Raw genomic sequence first — 14972 nt, forward strand, 5'->3', positions numbered from 1 at the left:
GAAATAAGGTGTAAAAATGAGAGTAATTAACCATTGGAACAATTTACCAGGGGTTGAGGTGGATTTTCCATCACTGACCATTTTTAAATCAAGATTGGATTATGTTTCTAAAAGATCTGCTGTAGGAATTATTTTGGGGCAGTTCTCTGGCCTGTGTGTAATGCAAGATGTCAGATTAAAAAGATCATCACAATGGTCCCTGCTGGCCTTGGAATCTATGGGTACGACTATACTACCCGCCGGATCGGCAGGTAGTGTTCGATGTATCGGGGATCGATTTATCGCGTCTCGTCTGGACACGATAAATCAATCCGCTAATCGATGCCCGTACTCCACCTCGGCAGGAGGAGTAAGCGAAGTCGACGCGGGAGCCACGGCAGTCGACTCGCTGCCGTGAGGATGGCCAGGTAAGTCGAACTAAGATACTTCGACTTCAGCTACGCAAATAGCATAGCTGAAGTTGTGTACCTTAGTTCGAACCCCCCTGCTAGTGTAGCCCAGGCCTAAGATTCTATGAAGTAAGCGTTGGCCTGCTAAACCCAGGGTTGTGAGTTCAATCCTTGAGGGGGCCATTTGGGGATTTAGTTGGGGATTGATCCTGCTCAGAGCAGGCGGTTGGACTAGATGATCTGCTGAGGTCCCTTCCAACCCTAATGATCTATGATTCTATGAGCCTAAGCATCTTTGAGGATCTGAGCTTTAGAGGTCACAGTCATCCAGGCGCCACTAGAGGGCACTATTTAACAAGTATATCAGACCACAAAAAGTCTTGCATTGAATTTTGTGTCTCGAGAGCCGACAGCCGGACAAATATAGCAGCCGAGGCACCGGACAGACACGTCCTAGCGGCGCATTTTACAGGAAAAGCTGCTTAACGTTCACATACTTGGCCTCAGAGTAGCTGTGAACTTTTAGCAGTTCAGTCCCACCCATCTGTGTCGTATCCGCCCCTGAACAAATTAGATCTGAGACTTTTCTTTGTAGACTTATAGCCCTTTTCATCACAGGATCTCAAAGCACTTTGCCAAGTGTTCTGCTTAACAATGGCGATTGCATTTTCTCATGTGTGCTGCTAAACAGCATTGCAATATTAGGATGAAACTGTTTTACAGGGTATTTGGGGCCCGGTCCTGTATTTCTTGAACATCCAAATCTCTCTCTCTCTTAAAGGGGAGTTTTGGGTGCTCACATGCAGAATCAAACCCTTTACGGGAGCCAGCATCACAGGCCAGGTATACACTAGGAATCGTTTGCCACTATCAGCAAAGAATTCTTAGTGGGGTTGTAGCTATGCCGGCAAAACTCTGCTTTTACCTATATAGCTTGTTTCTCTTGAGGGGGCTGAAATAAACTTTGTTGGCGAAAGTGCAATACGCCAATTGAATCTACACTAGGGGCTTTTGCCAGCACAGCTATGTCACCTGGGATCACGACTTCACATGCCCCTGACTGACACAGCTAAGCTTGCAAAAACTTGTCGGGGGAGCTGGCCATAGGCGCCAACTCCGTAGGTGCTCCGGGGCTGGAGCACCCACGGAAAAAAATTGGTGGGTGCTCAGCACCCACCCGGCAGCGCCCCGTGGCCCCACCCTGCCCCCCGCTCTAGCTCGCCTCCGCCTCCTCCGCGAGCACGCCGCCACGTCCTGCTTCTTCCCCCTCCCTCCCAGCGCTTGTGCCGCAAAACAGCTGATTCGTGGGGCAGGGAGGGAGGGAGGAGGAGGGGAAATGTGGCGCGCTGGGGGAAGAGGCGGGGATTTGGGGAAGGGATCCAATAGGGGCAAGGAAGGGACAGAGTTGGGGGGGGACTTTGGGGATGGGGTTGAAATGGGGGCGGGGTCAGGGGCGGGGAAAGGGGCGGGGGCGCGGGCACCCTCCGGCGCTGGAGAAAGTTGGCACCTATGGAGCTGGCCATCAGGAGAGTTAGAGGTGAGACTTTCTGGTGCAGAGGTCTGAGCCGAGGGTCTTAGAGTCCATCTGTAGTTCTTCCCTTTGTTTTTTGTTTACCTTCACCATTTTTAAAATTCTTCCCCCATCACAGGATGGCAATTGGATGGAAAAAAATGTTTACTTCTAATGTATATGGGCGTCTGGAAACCTATTGAAAGGTCAAGATAAATGACTAGATTATAAAAGCCCTTCTCCTACTGCAGGAACCTATTCCCAATAATCTCCTAGTATCCCTGGTACTTCTGCTGGTTTGCTGGGTGACCTTGGGCAAGTCACTTTGCTGCCCCAGGTCTCAGTTTCCCCATCTGTAAAATGGTACTAATGATATTGACCTTCCATTGTCAAGTGCTTTGAAATCTATCAGTGAAAAAGTGTTAGATATGTATTACTCTGGTGTTCAGTCTGTTTGGCAATAGGGCACTGGACTGGGACTTCGGAGATCTGGCTTTCATTCTGGCTTCCACCCCAATTTGGTTTTTGGGTCTGTGTGACTTTGGGAGAGTCACCTCACCTGTTTGCACTTCTATTTCCCCTCCCTCCCTCTGTCTATCTACATAGTAAGCTCTTTGGGGCAGGGACTGCCTCTTCCTATGTGTATAGACGGTGCCCGGCCCAGTAAGGCCTCTACTGTTACTATAATACATAGTAATGAGAATGGTCGGAATTCTTAGCTGTTTGTAGCCAGACTTTCTAACGTTTAGGCTTTTAAAAGCTGAGAGTGTGACATTGTTTTTGGAGTGTTAGCTGGATTCCATGGAAAGACACTGTCAGCCGTCGACTCTCTTAACTAGCTTTTTGTTTATGAATTAGATTTTAGCTTCAATAACCACACCCGGCTGAGCACTGTTTATGCTACTTACTTGGCCAAGTATGAGCTTCTGTATTCAGGCACAAACTCATTGTGCTGGTTCAAACAGGAACAGGTTATGTTGACTGCACTGCTGGGTTTGCACTCTCCCAACTCCGAACAATACCCTTATGTACTAGCTGCATCTTAGCTGCCCAGATTCACACTGGAGCACTTTCACCTGATTGCATCTAACTTGGGAAGTTTCCATGGCCTGAAGAGGAAGGGTGTTTTCCTCAGATAACCCAAAGGCCATCCAGGAGCTGCCTTGCTCATGCTGCTGGCTTGGGGGCGCAGTGAGGTAGAGGTGGACTGAGCCAGCGTTCCGGAGTCTTTGCATGTGGTCGCTGTAACCCCTGCCACCGAGAAGGTAGAAGTTTCAGAAGCAGGGGCGTAATCCCTGAGGCTCACCAAGCGAACTGGGGATCCTTGCTCTCCTTCCCCCCTTGCAGGCTCTGGAGGGTTTAAAATTCATGGGACTGCGACCAGCTGAGTGGCCAGGCCAGCATCAGGGAGAGCACACGGGGAGTCAGTCCTCCATGATCAAGGAACAGGAGAGCAGTAGGCTGCTGCCAAGGTGGGGCTGAGCAGGGCTGTACTTCCCCTGTCAACGCCAAATCCCTGCCTGCTGCAGCCCAGCGCCTTACCTCATGCCCCCCGATAACCTCATCACGCCACCCCAGGGGGACGCATCCCACCGTTTGAAAACCAGTGCTCTAAAGTATCCGATACTGGCTGCTATCCAGCATAGACTAGCCAAGTAGGCAGATCACTGCTCGGCTCTGATAGGGCAATTCCTATGTTCCTGCAGCAGTACCATCAAACCTCAGGCTTCAAAAAAATCATGATTCAAGCCCTCCCTGCCCCCAAAGCATGCAAGCGGCTTTACAAAACCCCCACAGGATTTAAAAAAAGAAAGCAAGCCTGGGTTGTCTCTTCCTATCAGGCTAATGAAGAGAGACACAGGAACCGCGCGGTTTTGGGTTTCCCTACTAAAACACGTGCATGGAACTTGTATCGCAACATGTCATCACTAGATTAGATTATTATGAGCATGTCACCGCCATGCTAATGGCTGGTTCCTTTAACAGCCAAGGTGCCCTGGTTTCACACTGCTCAGAGGGCTATGTTGGCAACTTGCCAGGAGCTCAGGGACTGCATCTAGTTTATATAAAATGCCCCAGGCTGTAGCCACTCCCATCTTTAATATGATGCTACCTACATATCCCAGCATGCACTGCTCCATCTTCTCCAACCTTTTGCTTGGAATGAGAGGCAACTTTACACGTAGAGATCTTCATGAACCACGCCTCCGTTTCTCAGGAATTAGGGCCTTGTGGTCTATATTTTACTCAAGGGCTACTTCAAAGGGAGAGGATTGGTTCCATGGCAAAACTTGGAAACAAAGTAAAAAATTCCCTACTCTGGTGTGGATCATGTGTATCCAAGTTCTATTTCCAGCTGACATTGTCAAGGATTTGGAAGCCATAGTCTCCAGAAATGTTGTCAATTACCATCTAAATGTGCAAAACAACCTAGCGCGCAAACAGATTTGCATTTTTCTTTTTAACGGCAGCAAGAGTCTGAAATGACAGCTAAGCAGCTGACAGTATCCGATGTGGATTTGGAACGCCATCCCATGTGCTAAAGCAGGTTTTCAAAAGTCCTGCCCCAAAAGCTAGCGGTGAGGCATGACACGTTGCAGGGGCTAACAGTGAGAACGTTTTGTGATGGGTTCTGTATCTCTGTCATGCTTTTCACTGGGCGAACAGCCACCTTGACTCTCCTGTTTCTTCCAGGGGGGCATTGAAAGTCAGGCTCTGGTGTTTGAGCCAGTTAACCTCATCCCTTCAGACAGAAGGTGTTACAGAGGCTTTGTAAGAGATCATAGGCATAGACGCAGTCTCGTTAGCTGCAGGAGCTGGTATAATCTTGGTTTATCCAACCCAAGCCTATAGGAGTGATAACCTAGTCGTTTTATAACACAGAAGGTGGAGTGAGTCATCCAGTGCCAGTAAAGTAGGTAGGAATGAAGATACCGCAGGGAGAAACCATCATCTGCTCTATTTATTACCTACAGCAACTTTATAATTGAAACAAATATTAAAAATTATTTTGGGGAGTTTTTAATTAGTTGCAATCAGCCATTAATGTGTCTCATCCTTTGGGGTGATGCAGCACCGGCGCTAGGGGCTGCATAAAAAGAGGCCCTCGTGGATAAAGCTGTCCTTCTGTCCTCTCCAATTGCCCTTATTCACTGCCGCCATTCCTGTTCTGTATAAAAGCTGCCATAGCAATGAATCTGGGCTGTGCAGCGAATGGGCTGTAGGATTCTCGCTGCATTTGCTGAAGAAGGGAACAAAGCAATCGCCAGTCTGGATCAGACCAGTGATCCACCTAGTCCAGCATCTTGTAGCCAGTACCACCTGCTGCTTTAGAGAACGATGCAAGAAAGCCTGCTGTAAGCAGCAGGGGGGGTAACCTGCCCCCAGGAAAAACTTCCTCACAACTCTGAGGTTTGTAGTGAATGAGTCAAGGGACAGCAGGAAGAGAAAGGATGGGCTTGTGGATATAAGGCAGTTCTACCTCTGAATCTTCTACAGGTTTCCTGTGTGATGCAGAGCAAGTCACTTAAAAATGTTCACGGGTGGCCACTATGCCGTGTTCTTCATTTTCTGCCCAATTTGAGATGTGTAGGGCCTGCTTTTCAGGAGTGCTCAGCACTCACCAGTGCAATTGAAGTCAATGGGAGCTGTGTCCACTCAGCACCTCTGAAAACCAACCCTAGGTGTCTCAGGTTGGGCACCCAACAACTGAAGCACCCTGAATTAGTAAGCATTTCAGTCATTTTTCACCTTAATGTCTCAATTCCCCATCCACATGACTGGAATATTGGGCCTGGTCCACACTACCCCCCCACTTCGGACTAAGGTACGCAAATTCAGCTACGTTAATAACGTAGCTGAATTCGAAGTACCTTAGTCCGAACTTACCGCGGGTCCAGACGCGGCAGGAAGGCTCCCCCGTCGATGCCGCGTACTCCTCTCGGTGAGCTGGAGTACCGGCGTCGACGGCGAGCACTTCCGGGATCGATCCCAGAACATCGATTGCCTGCCGCCAGACCCTCCGGTAAGTGTAGACGTACCCTTGGTATAGAAGGGTACAGCTTGCTCAGGAAGGACAGGCAGGGGAAAAAGGTAGGAGGTGTTGTCTTATATATTAAAAATGTATACACTTGGACTGAGGCTGAGATGGAAATAGGAGACAGACTTGTTGAAAATCTCTGGGTAAGGCTAAAAGGGGGGAAAAAACAAGGGTGATGTCAAGACAGGGATCTACTACAGACCACCTAACCAGGAAGAAGAGGTGAATGAGGCTTTTTTTAAATAACTAACAAAATCATCCAAAGCACAGAACGTGGTGGTGATGGAAGACTTCAACTACCCAAACATCTGCTGGGAAAATAACACAGCAGGGCACAGATTATCCAATACGTTCTTGGAATGTATTGAAGACCTTTTTTTTAATTTCAGAAGGTGGAGAAAGCTTCTAGGGGAGAGGCTGTTCTAGATTTTGACAAATAGAGAGGAACTGGCTGAGAATTTGAAAGTGAAAGGCAGCTTGGGTGAAAGAGATCATAAAATGATAGAGTTCATGGTTCTAAGGAATGGTAGGAGGGAAAACAGCACAATAAAGATAATGGATTTCAAGAAGGCAGACTTTAGCAAACTCAGGGAGGTGGTAAGTAAGATCCCACGGGAAGCAAGTCTAAGGGGAAAAACAGTTCAAGAGTGTTGGCAGTTTTTCAAAGAGACATTATTAAGGACACAAGAGGAAACTATCCCACTGTGTAGGAAAGATAGAAAGTACGTCAAGAGACCATCCTGGCTTAACCAGGAGATCTTCAATGATCTAAAAATCAAAAAAGAGTCCTACAAAAAGTGGAAACTAGGTCAAATTACAAAGGATGAATATAAACAAACACAAGTAGGTAGGGATGAAATTAGAAAGGCCAAGGCCCAAAACGAGATTAAACTAGCTAGAGACATAAAGGGTAACAAGAAAACAAATACGTTAGAAGCAAGAGGAAGACCAAGGACAGGGTAGGCCCATTACTCAATGGGGGGGGGGAAGGAGAGAAAACAATAACAGAAAATGTGGAAATAGCAGAAGTGCTAAATGACTTTTATTTCACTTTGCGCCAGAAAGGTTAGCAGTGACTGGAGGTCTAACATAGTGAATGCCAGTGAAAATAAGGTAGGATCAGAGGCTAAAATAGGGAGAGATCAGGCTAAAAATTATTTAAACAAGTTAGATGTCTTCAAGTCACCAAGGCCTGATGAAATACATCGTAGAATACTCAAGGATCTGACTGAGGAGATCTCTGAGCCATTAGTGATTATCTTCAAAAAGTCATGGATAGGGCTCTCAAGCGATTAAAAAAATTAATCATGATTAATTGCACTGTTAAACAACAATAGAATATCACTTATTTAAATATTTTTGGATGTTTTCTACATTTTCAAATATATTGATTTCAATTACAACACAGAATACAAAGTGTACAGTGCTCACTTTCTATTTATTTTTGAATACAAATTTTTGCACTGTAAAAAACAAAAGAAATGGTATATTTCAATTCACCTAATACAAGTACTGTAGTGCAATCTCTTTATCATGAAAGTTGAACTTACAAATGTTGAATTATGTACAAAAAAATAACTGCATTCAAAAATAAAATGTCAAACGTTAGAGCCTACAAGTCCACTCAGTACTACTTCAGCCAATCACTCAGACAAACAAGTTTGGTTACATTTGCAGGAGATAATGCTGCCCACTTCTTGTTTACAACGTCACCTGAAAGTGAGAACAGGCATTCGCATGGACTGTTGTAACTGGCATCACAAGATAGTTACGTGCCAGATGCGCTAAAGATTCATATGTCCCTTCATGCTTCAACCACCATTCCAGAGGACATGCTTCCATGCTGATGACGGGTTCTGCTTGATAACAATCCAAAGCAGAGCGGACCAATGCATGTTCATTTTCATCATCTGAGTCAGATGCCACCAGATTGATTTTTGGTGGTTGTTCGGGTTCTGTAGTTTCTGCATCGGAGTGTTGCTCTTTTAAGACTTCTGAAAGCAGGCTCCACAACTCGTCCCTCTCAGATTTTGGAAGGCACTTCAGATTCTTAAACCTTGGGTCAAGTGCTGTAGCAATTTTTAGAAATCTCACATTGGTACCTTCGCGTTTTGTCAAATCTGCAGTGACAGTGTTTGTAAATCAAACATGCTGGGTCATCATCCGAGACTGCTATAACATGAAATATATGGCAGAACGTGGGTAAAACAGAGCAGGGGACATACAATTCTCCCCCAAGGAGTTCAGTCACAAATTTAATTAACGCATTATTTTTGTAATGAACATCATCAGTATGGAAGCATGTCCTCTGGAACGGTGGCTGAAGCATGAAGGGGCATACGAATGTTTAGCATATCTGGCACGTAAATACCTTGCAACGCCAGCTACCAAAGTGCCATGCGAATGCCTGTTCTCACTTTCAGGTGACATTGTAAATAAGAAGCAGGCAACATTATCTCCCGTAAATATAAACAAACTTGTTTGTCTTAGTGATTGGCTGAACAAGAAGTAGGACTGAGTGGACTTGTAAGCCCTAAAGTTTTACATTGTTTTGTTTTTGAGTGCAGTTATGTAACCAAAGAAAAACTACAGTTGTAAGTTACACTTTCATGATAGAGATTGCACTATAGTACTTGTATGAGGTGAATTGAAAAATAATATTTTATCATTTTTACAGTGCAAATATTTGTAATAAAAAATAATATAAAGTGAGCCCTGTACAGTTTGTATTCTGTGTTATAATAGAAATCAATATATTTGAAAATGTAGAAAAACATTCAAAAATATTTAATACATTTCAGTTGGTATTCTATTGTTTAACAGTGCGATTAAACGCGATTGATTTTTTTTTAATCACAGATAATTTTTTGAGTTAATTGCGTGAGTTAACTGCGATTAATTGATAGCCCTAATCATGGAAGATGTGAGAGATTCCCAGAGGACTGGAAAAGGGCAAATATAGTGCTAATCTATAGAAAGGGGAATAAGGACAACCTGGGGAATTACAAACCAGTCAGCTTAACTTCAGTACCTGAAAAGATCATGGAGTAAGGACAGGATACCTCTGTGGATAGGACAAGAAGCAATGGGATTAAATTGCAGCAAGGGTGATTTAGGTTGGACATTAGGAAAAACTTCCTAACTCTCTGGGTAGCTAAGCACTGGAATAAATGGCCTAGGGAGCTTGTGGAATCATCATTGGAGATTTTTAAGAGCAGGTTAGACAAACATCTGACAGGGATGGTCTAGACTCTAGATAATACTTAGTCCTGCCATGAGTGCAGGGGACTGGACTAGATGACCTCGTGAGGTCCCTTCCAGTCCTACGATTCCTTTTGTGATCTGTAAAGTGCCAATAGTACTTCCCTGCAGGGATGTATGGAAGATAAATTCCCTGATGTTTGAGAAATGCAGATACTAAAGTGGTTAGTGTCACAGAAAAGCCCAAAAGAAAATGAAGAGGGCCGTATTGTGGGTGCAATAAATAAGGCATGGGATGACAAGTGCAAAGAGGAACATTAAACGGATGTGTCATTCCCTGAGCACCAGCCATCCTGTGCGTGGAACAAAGCAGGGATCCTGTGGATAAAAAGAAGGTGATCATATATCTAAAAACTGTATCAACTGCATGGGCAACCTTCATTTTAGTGTTTCTTAACTTCCAAGAGCTTTACTTTTCAATGTTTATTTTTTTAACATTTTTCTCTAAGTAACTTTCTAGCTTAAGAAGAAACATGCAACTATACTCAACTGCTGCACCAGTCATCGACATTATTTGAACTCAGAAGCTTTAGCACAGATGTCTACCACTTGAGCTAGAGAAGCAACTACATGAGCTGGCAAAAGCAGAAGGTTGTTTTCCTTTGTGGACTAGCCACTATAGAGACAAGAGAAGACATGCTGTGTACTGAAACAGCGGGGGGCTGCCCCGTTTACAGACATCAGAGCCAAGGATATAGACTGGCAGATTCTTTCCGAGAGGCAGTATGGCTGAAACTGGAGGTCTCCCCTCTTAGGGCAAGTCTACACTACAGCCGGGATTGACTATCTGAGATATCCACCAGCGGTCAATTTAGCGGGTCTAGTAAAGACCAGCCAAATCAACTGCAGATCGCTCTCCAGTCAACTCCTGTACTCACCCCCAATGAGAAGAGTAAGGTAAGTTGACGGGAGAAAATCTCCTGTCGACCCCCCATGGTGTAAACCTCGCGGTAACTCAACCTTAGGTACATTGAGTCCAGCTACATTATTCATGCAGCTGGAGTTGCATAGCGTAGTGTAGACATAGCCTTAGAGAGAGGGGTTCTCTTCCCACAAGGGATGTTGTGAATCTTTTCATTTATTGCTGTAAAATTGGGGAAGTGGATACTTGCCTCCCACATACAGAGAGTTCGATATCAAGGCTTATGAAGTGCAAAGAATGATGAGCAATGGCCAGTAATAGAGGTGAGTCTACAACTCTTGATCTCCTGGCTTCCAGCCAAGTGAATTTCCTTTAGGGCACAGGATATTTTGTTAGGTTTCCCCCCAACACGGCAAAACTACCTATTTTTCACTTTCCTGCATTTTTAGAAATAGTTGAACTGTTTGTTTTTGATCAACCGAAGGCCGAGACCAAGCACGGAAAACTTCAGCTGAAATGGTTGAAGTTTGGCAGGTTTTCTAAATCCTTTTATGGCCTTCCTTCCTGTAGAATCTGAGCATCTCACAATCATGAATGGATTTTATCCTCCCTCCCAGCACTGGTGTGAGGTAGGGAGTATTATCCCTGGCTCGGGTTCATAGGCCAGTGGGAAGAGCTGCATTGTAAGCAGGGACTTTTTAAAACAACAAACTGAAACTTCCCCTATTGAAATCCTGTTTATTTGCAGGGGGAGAAGAGGACACGAGGAGACAGCCTGGTTTCTGCAGCTGCCTGCAGTGCTGTGGCAAGCTGAGAAGAATAACTAGGCAGGAATCCTCATTACACAGCGGAGCATTACAGGACTCTCTTGTGCACTCAGCACTGCAGTCAGGGGCTGCTACTTGGCAGGCCAGTACAAGCTTAGCTGCCTGCTGCTACAGCTGCTTTTGGATTGGCTTAAGTTTGACTATTTCAAACACTCTGGGCTTTGCGACTGTTAGTTATTAGATCAGGTCCAGAGAGAGACTATTGAATCAGTCACACTTTAGTCCTTGAGTCACACCGCAGCAGCAAGCAGAGTGACCGTTAACAAACAGCAGGTAGGCTCCGGCTTCAGCTTGGGGACGGAGAGCAAGTGCAGCTGCTGCCTGGGCTGGAACCTCATTACGTTGTTAGCTCTGCACTGTAGAGCCGCAGGGACAGCTATAATGCCATCATCCCAACAGCCGCAGCAAGCACAGAGAGAGACGCGGCAGGCAAGACATCCAGGCACTAGGCTCAGGGCTTGGAGTGTCTCTGCTGTTTGGGAGAGCCGCTCCACCAATCCTTTGTGTGCAGAGCTGCCCTAAGAGGACAGCTGTGGGATCCCTTGGTGAGGCAAGAGCTGGTTTTATGCAACTTGCTCTGTGGCTGTGCCCGGGGGCCTAAGAAGCATGCTGGAGTGGAAGGGTGTGGAGCCAGAGTGCCAGAAGACCTAAAGCTTATTGGAAGGGGCCTTCCCCTGGTCTCAGTAGCAATATTGAAAGGGATCTTTTCTCAGAATTTAGGACTGACAATTTCAGTATCTACAGAATTTAGGCTATGCCCCCAGGGCGAGCGAGGGGACGAGGTGGTGGAGAAGAACAAGTGGGATCGGGCCCTCGGTGGGAAGAGGCAGGGCCTTGGGGGGGCGAGGGGCGGTGCAAGGACAAAGGCTTGGGGGGGGGGAAGGGACGGCACGGGGAGGGGCACGGTTTGGGTGCAGGTGCCCCACCCACTTTTAGGAAGCTTCCACCCCCCCTGGTCTCAAGCCATTCTTATAGCCCCTTCTCTGAGCAGCTCTACAAAGGGAGGGAAGCTAGAGTTGTTAATCCCTTGTTTACTGGAGGCGTTGCCAATTACAGCCTTTGGTGACTAGCCACTGGTGTAGCTGCAAAGCGTTCATGTAGACAGGCAAAGCAGCCATTTCTATCGGTAGAGCTTACTGATGTTTCCAACAGGACCAGGCCACGCTGATGAAAACAGCGGCTTTTGGCTTTGCCAGGCTTCGCGAGAGGTTTGCATGGGTGCAGCTACCCTGGTGCCGAGCCACCGACAGCTGTTATCTGGACAAATCCCCAAGGCCTTGGTACTGCAGTGCCCTGAGCCCTGCCATGACATCTTTGCCCCAAACACAGCAAGAGCATCTGAAGGGATTTTTTTCTCCCTCGGGATTACCGGCTGGAGAGGCTATCTTGATCCTAGGAGGAGAGGTAGCGAAGTACTTTTGCCCTCTGGTGGAAAAATCAGCTCTTCCCACCACCATTAGTAGTGAAAAGGAAGTAGAGCACAAATATCCATGGTCCTTATATGACCCCATGACCTTGATAGCTGAGCACTTCACAATCTGTATTGGATTTAACCTCACAACACCCCTCGAAGGCAGATCTCCTATTATGTGAGATGCAGAGAGGTATAAGTATGTCTACACTGCAAACGATGGTGTAATTATAGCATGGGAATGCCTACTCCCACTAGCTTTCATCTAGCTAGCATGGGTGACAGTAATAGTGAACACATGGTGGCACAGACCCCAGCGCACTGGAGACCCTGGGTTATGTGCACGTTACTAGCCTGCACTGAGATCCATGCGACCACATCTTTGCTACTACACCCACCCATGATACAATTACACCTTAATGTGCACTGCAGATTGTACCCTAAGCAACTTGCATAGGAAGTTTCTGGGAGGGCAGTAATGAACCCATAGCTTCAGGGTCCTAGGCAAAGGTCCAAGCCAGCAGCCCAATCTTCCTCATGAACTGGAAACTGAAAGAAATGTAACCCTGTAGCTGCTCTGCACTCTGCCGTGAACATGGAGACAAAATATCAGCTTTATTATGCAAAATAAACTCTGTTTAACATCTTAGCTGCAGCAATTTAAACAGCTGATTCCTTGTTCTGATTAACCAGAGTGAGATTTTACAAGATATGCTGTAAGAGTAGTGCAGCGGAAACATGATGGTGTTGCTGGGGTGTAACGGGCTACTTGCACATAGGATATTGAAAAGCAAGCTGCAAACTGTTAGCCCATTATACTCTTCAAAGTGTACTTTGAAACTGGCACGGGACACTTAGTCTTGGCTGGGTGTCATTGTTCACCATTATGACTATTCTAATACAAAAGGAATCTTGGTTCCATTTTGCTTGTTTTAAAATAGTGTCAAGTATCATAAGAAATGCAGATATTTCTGTATTTAATTTTCATTTAGGGTCCAGTCTAATTTATAGTGTAGCCAAAACTGAATAAAGTACATCTGACTCATTATTTGATATTTAGTTGGGCAGGTCCCGCAGGCAGTGTTTTGAAGGAGATGGTTTACATTTTGGCCAGCCCCTTTCTATTCTGGACAGATGCAGTGAGTAACTTGAATTCTGGCTGCACTCGCCCAATGGCTACTACTGCAAAGATGCTTTTGTAAAAATAAAGCACCTTGCAGTTCTGCTCCCAATAGCAGCTTTTCTGGTACATACCTATAACTACCCCTAGCCTGAATATGGGCTTAAATCCTTATCTAGGGATATCAGCCACCAGGGCAAACTGCACCAGTGTAAATTACGCTGTCCATTTAAATCGTATCTACATCAGGGGTTTGCAATGATGCCGATATGACTTTTGTTTTTGCCGGTGGGTGCTCCTCTCTGCCCCCTACCCCTGTGTGAGCGGCGGGCGGAGCACAGCTGGGGCCTCGCGGGAGAGAGGCTGAGTGGGGGCAGGGCCTCGGGGCAGAGTGCAGGTGGAGCAAAGGACGGGGCCATGGTCTGGGGCCTGCAAAAGATTAATCTGGCCATGCCGGTGCAGAGCACCCCCTAGTTTTTCCCTGGAGGCAGTGCCTATGAGTGTAGCTACACAGGTAGTTGAAATCCCTGTGCAAATAAGGCATTGTCCACGGTCCTTGGCCAAAATTCGTCAGATGATCAGTGCAGAGTTGAGGATAAGGGCCTACTGGACAAATTTATGGGGGCAATCATGGCATTCAGCAAAGACTTCAGGAAGGTGGGTTTGAGAGTCTGAGTTGCTGGTGAATTTGATGAGAGCCAGTGGGGGAAGATGATGTGCATTAGCTGGAGATGCAGACTAACTGCTGGAGGGTGGAGGCTGCAGTTCCATTACCAAAAAACTGGGCCAAAGCAACACCTCTTCTCTCTATAGGGAGGTCACACGCCCTTACTTTGCTCCCAACCCAAAAAGCCTGTTTATTCTGGGTTTTGTGGGGCATCAGAGTAGATTTCACCCCAAGTGCCATTCTCAGAAAGTAGCATGTTTATTTCAATGTGCAGTCATGTCAATAAAATGAGGAATATGGGTACATCAGAGCTGCCTGCATTTCAGTCTCCCCTAGCAAAATGATCAATTAGGTTTCTTTTCAAAACAAACATAAGCAATTTAATTGACACAACATTGATCCAATGCTATGGTTGAGAATCAAACAGAAATGGAAAAGCTACGGTTGTCACAGTAATTGTAATTCAGCCACATGGCATACGTGCAGAAGTGTACGTCAGCACCTTACGGGAGACATTTGACACCTAGCAGAATTGGGTAATAAATTCTCAGCCTTATTATTTGGCGATGAGAGGGTTTATTCTGGATAACTCCACCAACTACTAAAATAGAATCTCTGTCCAGACAATAGAGAGAGCCAGGCACAAAGTAAAAATAACCACTGTGATTTCATTTATATAAAAAGAAACAAAGATGAAAGAGCTTCTGAAGAAGGGTAACTGCTTGAAATTGCTTAAGAGGCCTGCCTCTCTTCTCTTTCCATGGCAGTTTGTGTCAGTGGGTTCCATTATCCAGCTCTCCTTCAGTGAATAGAAATCAATGTGCCCTTTCCACATATAGCCAGGAGACTGTCTTTTGGGAGGTGCTGAAATATTAATTAAACTGTT

This window comes from Terrapene carolina, unplaced genomic scaffold, assembly GCF_002925995.2.
Source record: "Terrapene carolina triunguis isolate 2854851 unplaced genomic scaffold, T_m_triunguis-2.0 Scaffold175, whole genome shotgun sequence".
Lineage (NCBI taxonomy): Eukaryota > Metazoa > Chordata > Testudines > Emydidae > Terrapene > Terrapene triunguis.